At 48.4% G+C, this 20,289-nt stretch overlaps 1 protein-coding gene across 5 annotated transcripts in view; it reads left to right on the forward strand.

Annotated features, from left to right (window-relative positions):
- RGS3 (regulator of G protein signaling 3) overlaps positions 1–20,289 on the forward strand; it is an 805,262-nt gene that overhangs the window by 651,839 nt on the left and 133,134 nt on the right. Inside the window, exon 1 of one of the 5 annotated variants that reach the window (XM_069241288.1) lies at positions 15,693–15,759. The exons of the other annotated variants lie outside the window; for them this stretch is intronic. The gene's annotated coding sequence lies outside the window, so the exon portion shown is untranslated. Of the gene's footprint in view, positions 1–15,692; positions 15,760–20,289 lie in introns of those variants that run through there. 5 annotated transcript variants of the gene reach the window in all.

Raw genomic sequence — 20,289 nt, forward strand, 5'->3', positions numbered from 1 at the left:
AAAAAACAGTAAATGTAGAGTCAGGAAGCCAGGGAGACCTCCTTTGTGAATTGATGCTTATGATGGAGATTCCATATTTCACAAAAGAGGAAGATGAGTAGTGAGAGAAGTTAAAAAATTGCAAGTCTTCACCCTGAACCAACTTCCGGAGAGTCCAGAGTGGGTAACTAGAGGCACCAGGTCCGGGCTTGAGAAGTTTGAAGTGACATGTTGACCTTGCTTAATGTAAGACTGAGGTAATGGTCGTTATGCGTCATCTTATGGTCAGCAGCAGCTGTGGGATTCATTAACGGAAACAGGCATTTTTCTTTATGCAGGTCTGTCGGTGGTTAATTGACAATAACTGGTTAAATAAGACTTCCTAAAATTCTATATGCTTCTCACATAGCACATTGACATGCCGATTTCGTCTCAAGCATTTAATGCATCAGAAGTGTGCAAATGCAAGCAAGAAATCTACGTTGAGGTAAGCTACGGGTGGCGTTTACACTGCTCCAAGATAGCTCAGTGGCTTGAGCGCGTGCTGCAGAAATCTGCTTCAATCTGCAGGTCACAGACTCCGTTTCCTGCCGGGCTGCCTGGGCCTCTCCTCCTCCGTTTGATCAAATCACCGCTACCGCGTTGGACTATTATTCACCAAAGGAGAGTTCAGCTGTCACGTCCGCTGGGGAGTTTTATATTCTTGAGGCGGCGCGTTGAGGCCCATTCCCGCTCTTTCCCGGGCGCCCTGCAGTATGCGAGAAAGAAGTGATAAATCTTTAATCGCTGGGAGCCTGGAATTGGCTGCTCCAGTTCTGCGGAGTATGAATGGGGCGTCGGTGGAAGAAAGGAGGCACGGCTGCGAGTGATCTATGGTTCGGAGTGTCTCGAGGCAGGGCGGCGAGAAGCTTTTGTAAGTGCGAGCGCCGGTACCTCGGGGAACTTCAGGGGCCTATAAATAGCTCGGCGGGCACAAAGGCGAGGTGTCTGAAGAGCATCCCTCGCATGTGCATCTCCGGCGCACGTCTGTAGTGAGCTTTAATAGCAGGAGCGGCTTCTGCCGGCACTCGGCGAGGCGGGACCCCGGGGCTCTCACTCCTCACCGGAGCAGCCGCGCAGCAGTTAGAAGTGGCCCGCTCAATGCCCTGGAGCTCTCGTGGCCACCCCCGTGGCAGAAGTACATGGTAAGTTTGGCTTATGGGGTTTCCTATACAGCACTGGCTTTTGTGGGATGGGTCACTTAGTTGCTAATTGGGGTTAAATCGAGGCAAACCCAAATTGTGATGTTTGCAATTAAACAGCATAGTCGATTACACGTGTGAAGGAAATAATTAAGGATACAAATTGGAAATATATAGCCATTTTCTAAATAAAAGCTTTCCTCCCCACTTTACTTTGGCTTATGTACTCATACTACGCAGCAATCATTCATCTGTACACCACACGGTGCTTTGACACATTTACACATTGTGCATCCTCCTCTAGCCGGCCCCTTGTCTCATCTGTACACCACACATCTTCCTCTACCTACTGCACAGCCTCGTGTAGCTATCGGCATCTCTTGCACGGTCACCTTCGGCCTGGAGACTCCTCTACACACCAAACATTTGACCCTTCTGCACTCCACGCAGCATCTGTATCATATGCTCCCCACCCAACAATTTTCAGCTTTTAGACTCCTCTACACACCACACATCCCATCTTCCCTTCTGTAGTCCACGCAGTACCTGTTTCATATGCACTTCACCCAGCCACTGTTGAAGTCCTCTACACACCACACATTCCTTTGATAAAAACTGCACTCCTCGCAGCCTTGTCCACCATTTGCATTCTCTGCACACTACACAACCTCCTTAAACCTTTTTCTTCTACACAAAGCTTTGTTCCATTTGCACACCTTGCATCCTTGTCCACCATTTGCATTAGCTGCACACCACACAACCTTCTTAAACCTTTGGGTTCTTATACAAAAATCTTTGTTCCATCTGCACACCTCGCTTCTTCCTACATCTATTTGGATCATCGTATATCACGCAACCATCTTAAGGTTTTGGACTCCAACACACTGCGCAGTCCATTGACCCATATGCATACCTTGCAAAGTACTGAACCAGCTCTTCTGTTCTGTACATCCCACCATACCTTATTTAAGGAAAACTGTTCTGGAGAAACATTCACCACGAACCTGTTTCCTTTAAATTTTCCAAAAGAATCCCATGCACCCTATATTCAATAGATCCTTATGAATGCCCTTCATGTTGACCTTTAGTTTTATTTTTCTGCGATCATTTAGATCCTTTGTTATACTTAAATGGGAGAGTACCTCGTGGTCCCTTATTCCTCTTCTGTTTCTACTCTGTCTTCGTGGCTGTCACTCAACATACCCGTCTTTTCTATTGTTATCCCTCGTCTTCCTGTAGCCTGGCCAGTCATAGCCTGGCTAGCCTCAAGGTTCTTTTCTGCGTATCATGCTGTTTCTTTCCTCCATTGACCCTACTTTGCAGACACCTACTGCTGCCTCGTACCTTATATTGTGTTTTGCGGCACAGTAGCTACAGGAAGAAGTCACACTTTCCTGTGGCAGGTAAAGTAGGAGCAACAGTCAAGACTTAAGTACAGCTTTTGACACACATTCTCTCTACATAGGTATTTAGTGATAACCTTTCCATGATGGCACCACCACCTTGGGACTCGATGAGGCCACCAGTGCTTCACTCCTAGAATTATGCCAGCAGATGTTCCAACCCTGGAGAGAGTTTCTCCTTTTGATGCCAGATACTTAATCACTTGATACGGCTTTCGTGCACATGAAGACAGGTAGTCCAGGGCCCACTTATTTATGGTGGTGACCTCATATCAGTGTGGCTCCATCAGTCTGCCAGTGGTGATGGTTCTCAACATGCATGGGGTGTTCCTTCCCAAGGTAGTGCATGCTTAATCAACCGAGATTAGTGTTCCACTAGTGAAACTTCAGAGAGATGCTCCTTTTAAGATTTGTATAACAGCTTCATGGGCTACGTCCTACCCATTCTGTATGCGGTCACAGTCGTAATGCAAGTTCCAGAGTGGCTACTCGTTGTGTTACGAAACTGCAGTTAAAGGCAGTCCTTGGCCTACAAGGACTCACCACCAATGTCATTTATACTTGGTCATCTTTTCAGAAACATAATAAAACCATGGATGAAGATGGCAGAGGAGGGAGTTGCCTAAGTATAGTCATTTCACATTAGCATTGCCTAGGACCAGAACAAGATGAGGCGAGAGAGGCACGGGGATCTATAGCTTTATAATTTGATAGCAATGACCACTGCATGAGGGTGCGACTAGTGCAGCCCGGGCTTAGCTCCTCCTGCGCAGTAGACACTGCATGAGGGGGCGACTAGTGCAGCCCGGGCTTAGCTCCACCTGCGCAATAGACACTGCATGAGGGGGCGACTAGTGCAGCCTGGGCTTAGCTCCTCCTGCGCAATGGCCACTCCATGAGGGGGTCAACTAGTGCAGCCCAGGCTTAGCTCCTCATGCGCAATGGCCACAGCACGAGGGGGCAACTAATGCAGCCCGGGCTTAGCTCCTCCTGCGCAATGGCCACAGCACAAGGGGGCAACTAATGCAGCCCGGGCTTAGCTCCTCCTGCGCAATAGCCACTGCATGAGGGGGCGACTAGTGCAGCCCGGGCTTAGCTCCTCCTGCGCAATAGATACTGCATGAGGGGGCGACTAGTGCAGCCCGGGCTTAGCTCCTCCAGCGCAATGGCCACTGCATGAAGGCACGTCTAGTGCAGCCTGGGCTTAGCTCCTCCTGCGCAGTGGCCACTGCATGAGGGGGCGACTAGTGCAGCCCGGGCTTAGCTCCTCCTGCGCAATGGCCACAGCACGAGGGAGCAACTAATGCAGCCCGGGCTTAGCTCCTCCTGCGCAATGGCCACAGCACGAGGGGGCAACTAATGCAGCCCGGGCTTAGCTCCTCCTGCGCAATGGCCACAGCACGAGGGGGCAACTAATGTAGCCCGGGCTTAGCTCCTCCTGCGCAATAGCCACGGCATGAGGGGGCGACTAGTGCAGCCTGGGATTAGCTCCTCCTGCACAGTGGCCACTGCATGAGGGGGCGACTGGTGCAGCCCTGGCTTAGCTCCTCCTGCGCAACGGCCACAGTACGAGGGGGTGACTAGTGCAGCCCGGGCTTAGCTCCTCCTGCGCAATAGATACTGCATGAGGGTGCGACTAGTGCAGCCCGGGCTTAGCTCCTCCAGCGCAATGGCCACTGCATGAGGGCACGTCTAGTGCAGCCCAGGCTTGGCTCCTCCAGCGCAATGGCCACTGCATGAGGGCACGTCTAGTGCAGCCCAGGCTTGGCTCCTCCAGCGCAATGGCCACTGCATGAGGGGGCGACTAGTGCAGCCCGGGCTTAGCTCCTCCTGCGCAATAGATACTGCATGAGGGTGCGACTAGTGCAGCCCGGGCTTAGCTCCTCCAGCGCAATGGCCACTGCATGAGGGCACGTCTAGTGCAGCCCAGGCTTGGCTCCTCCAGCGCAATGGCCACTGCATGAGGGGGCGACTAGTGCAGCCTGGGATTAGCTCCTCCTGCGCAATAGCCACGGCATGAGGGGGCGACTAGTGCAGCCCGGGCTTAGCTCCTCCTGCGCAATAGATACTGCATGAGGGTGCGACTAGTGCAGCCCGGGCTTAGCTCCTCCAGCGCAATGGCCACTGCATGAGGGCACGTCTAGTGCAGCCCAGGCTTGGCTCCTCCAGCGCAATGGCCACTGCATGAGGGCACGTCTAGTGCAGCCCAGGCTTAGCTCCTCCTGCGCAGTGGCCACTGCATGAGGGGGCGACTAGTGCAGCCCGGGCTTAGCTCCTCCTGCGCAATAGCCACGGCATGAGGGGGCGACTAGTGCAGCCCGGGCTTAGCTCCTCCTGCGCAATAGATACTGCATGAGGGTGCGACTAGTGCAGCCCGGGCTTAGCTCCTCCAGCGCAATGGCCACTGCATGAGGGCACGTCTAGTGCAGCCCAGGCTTGGCTCCTCCAGCGCAATGGCCACTGCATGAGGGCACGTCTAGTGCAGCCCAGGCTTAGCTCCTCCTGCGCAATGGCCACTGCATGAGGGCACGTCTAGTGCAGCCCAGGCTTAGCTCCTCCAGCGCAATGGCCACTGCATGAGGGCACGTCTAGTGCAGCCCAGGCTTGGCTCCTCCAGCGCAATGGCCACTGCATGAGGGCACGTCTAGTGCAGCCCAGGCTTAGCTCCTCCTGCGCAGTGGCCACTGCATGAGGGGGCGACTAGTGCAGCCCGGGCTTAGCTCCTCCTGCACGTCTGCCCAGGTGGGGATGAAAGATATTCAGGGCATTGCATTGGGATCACTGGCGTGACTAAGTAACCTTCCCCTTCATTACTGACTGTAAATGTGAGTCTATGTATATAGGGGAGCTATTTACTTTTTAAGTGGGCTGCAAGATACTTGTTCCAACTCAGTTTTCAAAATATGCTTAAGGCAAGATGTGAAACTGCTCTAAAACTAGCTGCCTTCTGACAACTTGTCAGGTTTTTTTTGTAGACAAAAATATACGTGCAACTTTTAATGTGTAATATTGAAAAATCGCAAGAATGCAGCGCGAGAGTTGTGCTTCCTCCGAAGGTTGTCTTAAGAACGTGCTCGGCCCACGTTACGGAAATTGTGCACACGTACCAAAACCCTAATTAATCGTTGTTTCGGGTCAGCTAGTGATACATGTGAACATGTGCCTCCACCCGCAGCTAGGCGAGCAGCAACAGTTAAACGGATCTGCCCTGTGTGCTCATTCCGACGTTTCTTTAAATTGCCCCATATGGTTACCGCCGGCACTTGCGGCCCCGCCCACCCCTGCCTTCTGCAGCAGCTCTTTTATCTCGCCCCCTCCTGGACCGGACTTGTTATAAATGATGATTGCGCTCAGAGATGATCTAGCGCACAGTGATTAGACGGCCATTAAGCCCGTTACATCCTCGGTGGTTTCTAATGGGAGACATGCGGTCTCAGAGGACGTGTGTCATCGGGACTAATGAACCACAAGATGAACGTGCTTCTGATGCTCTAACACATGCCTGCTACAGGGGAGCAGGCAGCACGGACGCCTTGTTAACCGCTGGACCTCTTACGAACAGTGCTTTCAGCTGAAAGCAGATGCCAGTAAAGCGCGCGGCCCTTCGATAATGCACGACTCACGCTTGGCTAATTGTTCATGTGCGTACATAAACCGCTGACTTGTTTGTTTTAGGGCATTTAATGCCCTCACATTTATCGTATCTAGCAAGCTGCAGAGAGGTAGTTTTTTACAGGTCTGGTTGTGCAAAGGGGTTGTCTCCCACACTACCTCCTGTACTGATGCAGTGCCTGGAGTTACCACTACGCGACATTTACAAGTTGGGGTGCTTCGAAACAGGCCTAGTTGTATGAAGAAACCTTTGACGAAACGGTCATCCTCCCTCTTCTCCCTGCCTTTGTCGCCCACCCCCTCGAAAAATCTGATACATTCGTTGACGCACCTCTCCCTGGTCTAGCCTCCCCTGCTCATCCTCGTGTCTCCCGCTCACTTCAGTCATACTCCTTATACCTCTCTGCACATTTACTACATTTTCTCTATCTCTTCCATTAAAATTCTCAAAGCCAATCCAGCCTGCTGCTTACTCCTCCCTCATCCAAGCCTCTTCCCACCAGAGAAGCCAAGACACGACTATCTTTTTCCTCCACTTGGCTCTAAACCCTCATTTCCACCATGTCTTTCATAGCTCTCTACCTCTCCCTGCCTACTTGCTGTTCTCCACCGCTCTCATCCACTCTAACTTTATTAGATCCCTGTACACTTTCTGGAGCCTGACGACGGTCTTAACATTTCTGTCTACTCTTCTACATCGCTGTCCAACTATCCAAGATACCACTCACCCTCCTTTACTAAACACCATTTATCCTTCATCTTCTACTCAAGGTTTAAGAACAAAAGCCAGCTGAATTTCCACAATCTCATGTCTGACAATGCCTTGGACATTCTCATCGTCACTCAAACAGCGAAGTCACACCTCCTCGCTGCCTCTCCCACTCTCTGCCCTCCCCCTCCCCCCCCCCCCCCCCCCCCCCACTTCCCTAGGCCGTGGCACCTTTCAACTGAATCCTGCTAAGAAATCAACCCACTTACAAGATTAGTCGAATAATTGTGGTCAACTTCATGAACTTCTTACCAGCAACCAATGTCCAGGATTTTGGCTGCTGCAAAAGGCTAATCATTAGCCATCCAGTACTCACTTTCTTCAGTCTGTCTGCGTTAATTTCTACTAATCTACAGACCGCCTCCAAACAATCCAGCATTGTCAGAAAGATTCATCAAAAATATCGCTGACATCAGCGTAAAGCACAAAACATCAGAATTTTGTGCAGTCTGAATATTTAGCTTGATAAATGATATGCCACAAACCAGATACCTTTATGCTCACAATTCGTTTGTAAAACCAGCTTTTTCTACAAAGTCCTAACACCCCCAATGATAAAGGGTGTGATTGGGGATGCAAAAGCAACAAGGAGGCTGGGGATAGAAGCTACATGGAAGGTGTGTGGGACAGAGCAGGGTGGAAGCGAGAATGAGACATGGGTGAGAAAAAAGCAAACAGAGCAATGTGGAGTTGGCAGGCAGTAGCACACGGCTGGGAAAGAACACAGCGTGCGGTGGAGGTGGGGGGGGAGAACAGGAGGAAGAGAGCTGGAAGGCTCGTGCATTTTCGTGGCGTGCTTACAACAAAAAAAGTAGTGCTTGGAAAGCGAGTATTGGAAGGACACAAGCTATGCGTTCATGCTCAAAGGGGGAACAAACAAGATGAGGAAGGAAAGCCAGCACAAGCTGATGAACAAGAAGCAAGGAAATATGTGACAATAAAGCCAACCAATGCAAAGCAGTGAGGAGGTTGTAACCCCACTGTAAGCTAAATACATCTGTAACAGACAGCACATGGTCTTTGTAGCAAACAAGACCTAAAGAGAAAGATTTTTGTTTCATGACTTGAACTTCACACTAGTTTCCTTGTGTCACAGTGAAACATGGCAGTATGCCTCAGACATGAAACTTCGGCTATGATTAATTTTGCTTCCACAGCTGGTGAGGGTAGGAGAATGCTAGAGTAAAATCCCAATAACAATTCTAGACTGTCAGTAAACCTTCGGTCATTTTCCTTGTCTGTTTCCAGAGGATCTGACTTTCACTGATAGCATGGAAGCACATTTTATGGCGTGACCTTATCAGAATTGAAGATGCTTAGTAGTTGTGATGCATCATAGTGAAAGAGTTGCCAAATCTCTACCCTGGTGTGGTTCACCTTTTCATCTTCAGAGGCGTGGGTGGTTATTTATATTTGAGGGCAGAGGTGCCTTCCACCGTAGGAATCTTCATAACCCTAACTTGACATTTGTCTTGCAGAGGAGTTAAGGTCTCCTGTGGTCTGCAGTCTGTCTTCAGAACCTCACTGGTTCATTCATCTGGTCAGTGTAACCTGCAATACTGTTATCTTCTGGCTCTTTACCATTTTCAACTTGTGTATTCTTCCGCCTGTTGGTGGGATCAGAAACTGCCTCGGTGTCAGTTTATTCAGAGCTTTGCATGCCACTGTTTCTCCCTCATGTGTGGCTTGTATGTGGAGCTAAAGAACATCTAAAGATGCAGAGCATATCAGAAATATTTACATTCCAATCATTAAACTACACCACGTAACCCATGTGTTATATTTGTTTTGCTGATCACTTTTCACAAACCAGTCTTTCTACAATGCCTCAGTCGCGTACTTTGGTTTGTGTTATTCCTCGTAACGCCATGCCGTGTCATGTACCGAGAATTAATTAGGTTTCAAATCATACCCCGACATTCATCTTGCGAAGGTGGGAGTTCCATTTTGAAGAATCTTATATTAACTGCATCTATAATCTGCTAAGACTGTAAAATATTTAAAGTCCATGCTGACCAGAAAAAGATATGTAAATGACAAAATAAATTTCAAGCTATAGACCGTAAACTATTTGAATTATTGGTCTGTAATAGCGGAGCTTTCAAGGTACAGTACGATTTCTTAGGCTAATGCCAACTTAAAAAGGATAAACCAAACCATAGGGCAGTGTAACGTTTTAACGGAAACACTAACAAACATGTTGATTACATCGCCCTGTGTTAATGTACATCATTACTTGTGCTTGTACACCATGTTACCAGCGGTGCGGTAAGTGACAGCTCAGTTATATCACAATTGAGGGATAGAATTCAGTGCTTAACCACCAGGACCAGGTCGGTCAAGTGGACATAGCAAAGTTAGTGGTGTCACTAGGAAATTGCCCCGGGGTGGAGCAGATGTCCCATGGTAGTCTACCGGATCAGTATTCTGTATTTCCTTGGTGGTCCAGCCGCAGTGCAAGGGGGCCCGGATTTCCTTCGTCCTGCTGGAACTCGCCTGCAAAGATGGGCCCAAATAGCCTTTGGCCTGCTGGAACTCAACTGCAAAGGTTAATCTACTACCCAGATCCTACTTTTCTCATAATGCATGTGGTCTGTTGAAGCAACTTGTTATCCGTTCTACAGAGTTGAAAAGAAACGCCTACAGCCGGATTGTGGTATTAAATGTATGTATTGACAGAAAATGTGCAGTCCTGAGAGAATGACCCCTGTCTGTGACCCTGTACATCAGTGCCTCACACTGCGGGTCAGATCCTGTGAATTCCTGGGTACAGTCTTAAGTCTGTGGTAAAATACAGAAACAGGCCAACTCATCTTAAGTGCATCACTTGTGATGTGATGATGTCTTTCGGAGCAATTTCGCGTTTCACATATAAATGGCTGTTATGTTCGTGACTTCGGATGTTCCAAAAGGGAAATAAATTACCTCTGAACATTAGCAGATGCCCTTCTATTCATATCCTGTGCATGCCTTAAAAGCGCCAGATCTCCTGATTGAGTTTGAAGGAAGATTAAATGTAATCTTATCACACAGCTCATTTTCAGAGGAGCTTGTTCATTTCCTTCCATCTCGTATCTGGTGTAGTCGAGTTTTTCACATACATTGGCCAGTCGTACAATTGTGATTCCTGATGTAAAATATAAGCGTGATCTTGGAGAGTACAACACAGTTCTGCATTACAACACAAGGATAGTGCATTCATGTTGCCTATCATCCACCTGAACATGTGTTCATGGCATTGATTCAAACTCTCTCTCTGGAGAATGTGATCTTGTAGTTCTTGGCTGTGGGACTAAGGGGCAGAGTTTCAGACCTTTTTTCTTCAGTGGACCCGCTCAGGTGACTTTTGGTCAATCTTCTGGTGCATTATTTCCTTGCTGCCAACATATGTAGTGCTTTGGAATGTACTACACCCACTAGTATCAAGTGTTGCACAAAAGGTGTTTGTTTCCACGTTGTGGCCTGAAATGTTGTTGATCGGTTCTTTCCTGGAAAAGAAGCTACAGTAGAATGAGGACTCAAGATACAAAGCAATTCGTGTGATAACATTTCAAGATATCCTACACTACACCTATGGAACGACATAAAGAAACTTAATTTATTCCAGTACCTAAAAGTCACATTCTTTAAAATCTGCAGTCTTCCATGCAGTCTCCCACAGATTCTGACAGCCTGCTATGCAACTTGCAATTAGTGTCACTCCCTTGACTAGCCCTGCCCCCCACCCTTGTAAACAATCTCTGTATTGATCCCCTTTGCTCCCCATACTGCCATATACATAACACTGCTGTCTTCATGCCATCCTGTTTCCTAAGCTGTTTTTTCACATTTTAAATACTCGTCATAAAATATGCTTCCAGGACTTAATTAAAGGCTTTCTACACACCGAATTTGCCACACCATGCTGATTTAGCTTGGCTAGTAGACTCAACTGAGCACCGAGGGGATGGGTAAAAAAACTCAGTGAGACGTGGACGCCTGAAGATAGCCAATCAAACACTAGTTTCCAAAGTTGAATACTGGCCCGGGGCATAGCTACCATTGGTGCAGCTGGTGCAGTGCACCGAGTCCCAGAGCCCTGAGGGAGATCCATTGATACTTTATAATTCCTGCAGTTTATTAACCCAGCAACAGTCAAAGGGGTCATTTTCCTTCCTTGCACCAGGGCCCATAGCATCCTTGCTACAGTACTGATACTGGCTTCAAGAAAATGAAAAAGTAGATACTTAGCTAAATCTCAGTTTAAGAAAAAAAATACTTTAAATAGTTAATGACAAACGGTGAGAAGTGCAAGAATCTGGCAGACTTCTAGGTGCAGATTTCCTACCTTTGAATTTGCCCTAGGTGTCAGACTGAATCCGGAGAATTTTGTAAGCAGTACCATGCACACAATCAGGTGGCGTTGATTGGCAGTGCTTCCAGTGCAGCGTATGACATCATGGCTCCTACATAATTTCCACCCCAGCGCGCTGACATCTGTTTTCTTTCTGCACCCTCTGATCTGAAGAGAGCTTACCCCTCAGTCATTTTTTGACTGTCTTTTTGCGGCTTTTTGTCAAAGATTTTTATTTTTTTCGTTTTCTACTCGAGGATGTCATCCAGAAAGACCAGCTTCAAGCCCTGCGGATCTTATCATCGGTTGATGTCTGTGACAGATCTACGCCTCGTGTGTCTTTGGTGCCTGGAGCGCGACCACGACCCAAAGTCATGCTCAGAGTGTCAAGCCATGCATCTGAAGACTTTGAGGGAGCAGTCTCTAAAGTTGATGGCGGCCCAATGCCAGACTCCACACAAGTCGACCGGAAGGTCCCGGGATCGGTCGCAGAGTCCTCCATTGTCGTCATCCTACTCTTAAATCCTCAGGGCGATCGATAAAGTGGAGGCATAAGAAGAAATCTAAGAAGTCAAAGCATTCTTTGACTTCTCCTCCTCTGCTGACGAGACAAGGGAGTGTTGCCGTTCTAGGCCTCGCTTTGCGGAGCCTGGGCCGACTCTGTGCCTCCTCGAGTTTCTGGAAGCCAGAGTGCCCAACATTGTTTTATGAGGTCATGCGCCACATATATTGGCAGTCCAACACCGCTGGAGTGCCTTTGTGCCTCACAGAGTCAGGAGGGCCCACTTCAAATTCCACATCTGCGTCTTCAGCCTTGCAACAGAAGGATCCAGTTGTGGATCCGGACTGGCGTCGGTCATACCACTCCAACCTTCCCAGACAACAGTCTTGATGCTCTCTGCACTGTCTGAGCCCACAGGTGGCACCATCCCCATTGTTATCCCCAATTCCGACATGGAGCTCGATGGGCAATGTACAACCTCTATTCTGACACTGGCAGGAGCCTTGCCTCCTATGTCAGAACCTGAGGCCCTTTCTTCTGGGCTAGGTTACAGGGATGAATGAGGAGGGGGTCACTGGACCCTTTAGAATACCAGCTCTGGACTGTTGTACAGACTTGGGTGAAGCCAGAAGACAGGATACTTCTTCAGATACTGCCATGCTTTCTCCCCTCATCGTGGCTATGGAGGAGGGAGCCTCCTACTCTCTGGTAGTGAGGAAGGCAGCTGAGGTCTTGGACCTTGAGTTGCCCTTGGTGGCCATCAGGAGTAATCTCCTGACAGAGGTTCTACAAGCGGGAGCAGTGCAAGATCTGCAGTGGTGGTTAACAAAAAGCGATTGGGTCAGAGGCAGATCCCTCTCCCTTCCACAACCAGATCTGACAGTAGTGATAGATGCGTCAGTTGGGAGAGGGAGAGATCCGAGGCATCTGGTCTCCGGTGGAATCTAGACTCCACATCAACCTGTTGGAGCGCCATGCGATCTGGCTGGCTTTGAAAGCATTTCTTCCCTCTGTCAAGGAAAAGACAGTGCAGGTGTTCAAGGACAATGCCACCACCATGTGGTACTGCAACATGCCGAGCGGGATGGGGTTGTGAACTCTGTCAAGAGGCTCTGCACCTCTGGACGTGGCTGGAACTGCAGGGCATATCCCTGGTGGTTTAACATCTGACATGCTCTCTGAATGGCAGAGCAGACAAACTTAGTCTAGCTGATTACGAATGGCATCTCCATCCAGAGTGGCTCAAGGTCTGTTTCAGCAGTGGGATGAGCCTTGATTAGATCAGTTTGCCACTGCAGAGAATGTGCAGTGTCAGCAGTATTGTGCGTTGCAGTTTCCAAGGCAGCAATCGATCCAGAGACACTTTTAATCTCAAGTGGAACTCAGGCCTCCTATACACCTTTCCGTCCATTCAACTTCTTCCCATAGTTCTGAAGATCAAGAACGACCGGGCCCAAGTAATCCTTGTAGCTCCGGACTGGACATGGAGAGTCTGGTATCCAGAGCTGTTTTTGAGCATGTCCATCTATCCTTCGATGAGACTGCCCCTTCAAGAGGATCTTCTGCCGCAGCAGCAGGGAAGGGTTCCTCACCTGAACCTGTCAAGTCTCCACCTCCTTCTGTGGAGATTGAGCGGTGACAGTTGACAGCTTTTGACCTTCTGCCCGAAATCTGTAACGTTATCTTGGCAGCCAGTCGTTCCTCCACCAAAACCATATACACTTATCACCGGAAGAAATTTGTGGCATGGTGCACAGACCAGTCTGTTGTATTCTGGCCCCCCCCTCCCCATTCCCCCACTACCCTCCCCCTTCCCCCACTCCTGAGGTTCAGTTGTCTATACTTTCTTTGGCCAGGCAGGGGTCTGCTGTGGGCATTCTCAAAGGTTATTTGTCTGCAATTTCTGCTTTTTTGAGGGTGCCTGATCAACCGTCTTTATTTAAGTCCCCTATTGCAAATGGGTACCTTAAAGGTCTTACACGTTTCCTCCATCTCCTTCCATTATGCCCCAATGGGATCTGAATGTGTTTTTGACTTTTCTGATGTGCACTCCTTTCGAGCCTCTCCACAATTGTCCTCTTAAGCTTCTCACTTGAAAAACAGCCTCCCTTGTGGCCGTTACATCTGCCCACTGGGTGAGTGAGCTACAGGCATTGTCACCTAAGCCAATATACCTTTTCATCTATCCTGACAAAGTAGTGCTTAGGACTAAGGCCTCCTTTCTACCAAATGTGGGTACACCCTTTCATGTAGGTCAATCAATTACCTTGCCTACTTTTTACGCACCCTCACATCCTTCTAAGGGAAAGGAGAGTCTCCACCGTCTGAACCCAGAAAGAGTGTTGACGTTCTACCTTGATCATACAAAAGCGTTCCGGGTGAATGATAAATTCTTTGTCGATTATGTGGGTTGAAAGGGAGGTCAGGCAGTGCAGAAGCGGACCACCCCTTTAACAAGATACGGTGTCAGCTAACAAAGACTTTTAAAAAAAGGCTTTGTGCCAGCTGTACCAAAAGCAGGCCAAATCACTGGCTTACATTGGCATGCAACAACTTTCTCTCAATGTACAGTTGAGTCAGCAACATCCAATGACCAGGCATAGTCATTGAGAAATGTGGGCACAGCAGTTAACATTACTTTGCACCAAGAATTAGCTTCCTGGCAAAACCAGTTCTCTTTTCTTAAGAGTCTGCACTGGAATTCCAACCTTAAAAATATTCATTCACATACATGGCATAATGGGCAACAGTGTCACTTGTCTCCTCGCTATTTTTGGCTTATCACCAGTCTTTGCACCTTTTGTCATGGGCTATATACTGGAAAGCACAATTTCTTCAGTGGAAAAGTTCTGACATGGTTCTCATTTTTCCTCCAAAGCCCTGCTCAATTGGTCAGAATCGGTATAGCCAATTGTAACACAACTCCATCACTTTTGTAGTCCCTCGGGGTTTAATGTGTTTGTTCATTTTGTATATGGAGCTATTAAAAAAACTCGTGTAAAGTGGTTATATATAGCTTGCAGAGTGCTGATGATTCCCACAGCTACCTGTAAGCAAACTGTCCAAAACATGTCCCCTATCTGTCAGAATCAAGTACTAGATGTGGTGGCATTGAAATGCCTCAACGTTAGATCGGGAAAACTGGATTCATTCTACTTAGACACAAGGAGCACAAATTCAGCAAGGAATGGCTTAATGACCAGCAGTCCACAGCTTCATCCCATTTCTGTCAAATGATGTAAAGTCACATTGCTGCTGGGTCGTTCATTACTTCAGTGTCATTACAGACCGACTACATGCTAAACGAGACCGAGCTGCATTAATCTCTTTAAAATTGTGTTCTCTTTCCTTCACAAACTTTGCTTCAGTGTAACCAGAGGCACCAGTCTCCGCAGTTTTTTCAATGTAAATTTGAAGTTACATCTCCGTTGTTGACTGGCGCCAAGGAACGACCTAATACTTTTGAACAAGTTTGGGAGCGGCCATACGATTTTTATTGCAAACCTAAATTAGGAATGTAATACGCAGTGTTTGTCTTTTTATCACACTCTTCAACCGTTCCACTTTAATTGAGCGGTAGCTTCTGCCTCCAGAACTATAATTGCTTTGACAATATAAATTGACCCCGACTGATCCACGGCGATTAAGTAGAATATATTCTGTGTTTCTTCGTGTGTATTTTGTCTCTCAGAAGAGACAGCATGCGCCACGCACCTGCTGCTTCGGTCTTAAAAACGAACGCCATCCTCAAAAGTCAATATTGTCTGTCGTATTTCAAAGCGATTCCGAGTGACCTCGGGCCTGCAGAACTCGAGTTTCTGGTTTTTGTAATGTTTGTTTCCAACTTTAGGCAGGGAGAGGCTAGTTCTGTGATAGCGCGGATAGCTCTTGCGGTATGCTATAGTACCTAGAAGCTGCGGAAGGGAAGAGCGAGAGGCTGGTCTCTTTGGAGTATCGGGCGGTGCCAGTTGCACAGGAGGGTAAGCGAATACCTACTTCTACCCGAAGCTTTTTAAGTCTGCACCCTGCTCCTTGTGCAATGGATCCTAAAACTATTTGTAACTTTATGCTGTAAACATGCTAATGCTTTCTGTAACTTTAGTGCTATAAAAATCCCTTGCCGAAACATAGTAAGCATTAGTCAGTAATCCAGCATGTGCCCATAAGCAGTTATCTGGGTATGAAGAAGTTTACATTTTCGGAAAAGTTTGGAGAGTGTACTGCACATTGTCTCGTCTATTCTAGAACAGCCTAACATATGTTACACCTTTCACAGACCGTGAGAGAACGTAGCGTTTAAAGCACTTCTGGCAGGTGTAGAGCAGACCCTGCCACTAGTCTTAAAGTGCAAGACCCCTAACCTTAGAATAGAGCGCCTCTACGAAAGAAATTCCCCAAGTGGGTCGGTTAAATGGTTCTTTGAAAAGGGGATATCTGATCACTGTTGGCACAACGGTCAGCTCAACAGTTAAAACATGGGTTAAGTGACTTCCACCTCCACACTGTAGTAGAGAAGTCATTAAGTTCAGTTGAATATGTACATACCTTGGTGAAAAATATGCGAGGAAGGTATAATACAGGGGAGGACCCTCTTCTGGCACATAAGAGCGTTGCCCTGTCACCCCTATTATAAGCAGCTACAAACATCTTTTTAAATAAATGTTTTTGTTTCCCCGTTTTTAGGGTCGAGCGCAAAGCGCTCTGTCCCTGGTGTAATCTCTCTGTGGGCTTTAAACCACGTCCATCAGTTTGTTTGGATCGTAGGCTTGCCTTTTAAAATTCTCTTGATTTAATTAGTGAAAGGCATGCATACGTCATGCCTTTTCCGGTGTTTATCGCTCCTCGAGCGCACTGGCCAACTACTGAAAACATGCGAGGTTCTATGTTTTCCGTATGTTTTCTGGATTAATTTTTCTCTTTATTTCGTAGGCAGCGCGAACTCGCTGGGCAGTAATCACGCGCTTTACATGACATCGACCCTGTTTCGTGGATAATTGCACTTTTGCCAGTTAAATGGATTATTGCACTTTTGCCGACATGTTTCACTGCAAGCAAACTTCTGTTTCCTTTTGTGGGTCTGCTTTGTGCTCATGGCGGCTGTCAGGTCGCTTATGTGAAACTGCTTTACTTTTCATTTTCAGTTTTTGTGGTAAGAAAAGTCCAGTTAGAAGTTTACAACACTAAAAGCTTTAAATCAAGCAAACGCGAGACTCATTTAATTGCAAATGCTTGTTTATTAGTGTTCCCAATCAGGTCTGGTGACTTTCTGCTTAGTGTGACGGCAGGGGTGAGGCTTCAGTGGCAGCAGGAACTCCAGGGAGGTCTCAAAGAGTGTGCATGTCGAGCTGGACTTCTGTCTTGCTGTGTCAGTCAAGACCTGCTCATGAAGACACTTCTAGCTTTCTTGTATAGAAGCTAATAAATAGTTTTCATACAATGGCAGTCTCTAAACTGAGAAACCTTCAGGAGTGCTTTCTCAGTATAGGTCATTTTGGTGAGATGTGTGTCCATGTTTCAAATTGTTTATACAATGTTTACTTGTTACAAGATTTAGCAAGCAGATTTTAAGCAGCAGTCAACTGGGAGCAGAGGACAAGTCCTTGCACATGAAAGTCCCGAAAATAAAATCTCACAGCTACATACTTTGCAGTCTTAGTTAACAACAAACTATTAATTTAAAAGTATAAAAACTAGTGTACAAATGATGCTGTGCTGCTCAGTGTCTCTTTGGGGTTTGAATATCCAGGAATAACCATGCTTGAGTTGGTCTCTGCCTGTGGTTGCACAGGTGATCAGGCTCTCACAGGTAAAGAGTGGGTATTGAATTCATTGTACTGTATGATGTGGTTTTGATTTATTTATTTATGTTTTAGGCAGAACCACACACTTACTCTCATTCAGGCATTGCCTATACGTTGTCATGTCCCCCTTAGTCCTTCTGAGACATGGGGCAGTAGGCTGCGAGTTGAGGACACAATTTATGACTGTTTTACTTCACCAATCATCATAGCTTACAATTATGAGACCATTCCAGTTTTATAGAATCGTACACCTGCTTGACTACAAGAGATGTCTAACCTGTAGATGCTTAGATGCTATACACTGGATGAGAAGGTATTGAGTGGTGGTAGATAAAACCCAGTTGAAATTCTACACTTGGAATAAGGATTGGCATGTTGAGCCACTGTTCTGACCCTTTTATTTGGTGTGGTTTTGTGCCCTCAGAAGAGTCATCCGCTTTTCTTTCCAGCCATTTATTATCTGATAGAGACTTCTAGTTGCAGATTCCTTACCTTAGAATTTCCCCAGGCATCAGACTGGATCCGGAGATTTTTCTTTGAGCAATAACCTTGCGCGTCGGTAGGTGGCATTGGTCGACTCCGCTGGCGTTGTTGGCGCCGTAGTTGCTGTGATGACATCGGGAGTAGTATATAGACGCTGCCCTTGCGCAGTGACGTCAGTTCTTTTCTTCCCGCGCCACGCGTTGATCTGGAGAAGAGCTACCCTGGTCTATTTTTGACCAAATCTATCAGTTTTGTCGAGTTTTTGTGTGAAATTTGGTGTGTCGAGGATGTCCTCCAAGACCGGTTTCAAGCCGTGCGAGGGCTGTCATCGTACGATGTCGGGGACAGATCCTCATCGGGTTTGTCTGTGGTGTCTCGAGCGCGACCACGACCCGAAGTCGTGCTCAGAGTGCCAGGCCATGCACCCGAAGGCTTTGAGGGAGCAGTACCTAAAGCTCCTGGCAGCCCGGCACTCGACTCCGCGTAGGTCCCGGTCTCGCTCGAGAGAAAGGTCTCGAGACCGGTCGCGGAGTCATCACCAAATCCTCGGGTAAAGGTAAGAAGTAGAAAAGTCGAAGAGATCCCATCGCTTTCCGACTTCGCCCTGTCGCTCGGCCGATGCGACGCAGGAGGAGCATCCACGCACAAGGCCTCCTTCCTCAAAGCCTGCGTCGGGGTCAGCTCCGCGCTTCCCAGAGTTTCCCAGAGCGACCCCCGCCCAGGTTAAAGAGTTTTATGGGCCATGTGCCTCGTCTGACCGCAATACTGCACCTTCGTGCTCTTCGGGTTCTGTGCCGGCGGCTTCGGCTCTGGCCACCGAGGTCACCTGCGGATCTGCATTGGCGCTGGTCGCACCCTTGAGACCATACCCGGCGCCGGGTAGATTGTCGATGCTCCCGACAACGGTACTGCCCACTATCGGCATCTACCCAATTCTTATCCCCGATGAGATGGAGCGGCGGCGGCTGACGCCGCCTTCCACTTCGAGGGTGCCTATTTGCCCCAGGTCAGATTCAGACCCTTTTTCTTATGGGTTACGAATATAGGGAGGCGTTTGAGGGGTCCCTGGACCCTTATAAATACCAGGATGACCCTTCTATGGACTGGGCTCAGGAATTGGGCGAAGCCAGTGGTCTGGATCCTTCTCCTGACGCTGGCATGCTGTCTCCTCCTACTGTGGCTCCGGCAGAGGGAGCAACTTATGTTATGGTGGTCAGTAGGGAAGCTGAGGTCCTTGGTCTTATTCTTCCCACTGTTGAGGTCAGGTCTAATCTCCTGACGGAGCTGCTTCAGCCCAGGGCTTCTACTTCAGAACCCCTTTTGCTATTTAATGAAGCCCTCACCGATGTCCTTTTGGGTACCTGGTCCAAACCCAACACAGGGGCTCCTGTGAATAAGACTATCGCACGCCGCCATCGGCCCGCTCCGAATGACCCTAAATTCCTGCCCCAACATTCCACGCCTGAGAGTCTTGTTCTCCAGGCTTCCTCGTCTTAAGGCACATTCCCTTCCGCACCCACAGACAGAGAATCCCAAAGGCTGGAACAGATTGGCAAGAAGTTATTTTCTTCCTTCAGTCTCGCGCTGCAGTCTGTGAACACTGCATGCCTTTTCGGCTGCTATACCCACTCTTTGTGGGATAGTGTTGCGCAAGTCCTGCCACAGATACCGGAGGAGGCCCGTGCTGTGGTCTCCCAAGCTGTGAACGATGGGAGAGATGCAGCAAAGTTCACAATCTGTTGTGGGCTTGACACAACAGACTCTGTGGGCAGATCGGTTGCTATGACGTTGGCCTTAGGACGCCACGCCTGGTTGCGTACTTCTGTTTTTTCTGGGGATGTCCAACAGTCACTCATGGATGGCTCACGTCTCTTCGGAGACAAAGCGACTCAGCCTTGGAGAGATTCAAGGATTCCCGAGCTATGGCTCGGTCTTTCCTCTGCCCCTCACCCACCACAGTCTGCTTTTCGCCCCTTTCGTGGCCACGGAAGGGGCTCCCTGTCACGTCCTCCACCCAGCCACCGTGCCACCCATGCTGTTCAGCCTCTGCGTGGCCGGGGACGCGGAATCCCATGTGGCCGTAGGACAGGGAACCAGAGGTCTGCCCAGCCCACCTCTGCCCCACTGCAGCCTCCAAACCCCCTAGTCCGTCCCCTCACTCCATTCCAGTTGGGGGCAGGATTCGCCATCACCTGCCCCACTGGGAATACATCACCACAGACAAGT

Source organism: Pleurodeles waltl, chromosome 6, assembly GCF_031143425.1.
Source record: "Pleurodeles waltl isolate 20211129_DDA chromosome 6, aPleWal1.hap1.20221129, whole genome shotgun sequence".
In the NCBI taxonomy this organism is placed as follows: domain Eukaryota; kingdom Metazoa; phylum Chordata; class Amphibia; order Caudata; family Salamandridae; genus Pleurodeles; species Pleurodeles waltl.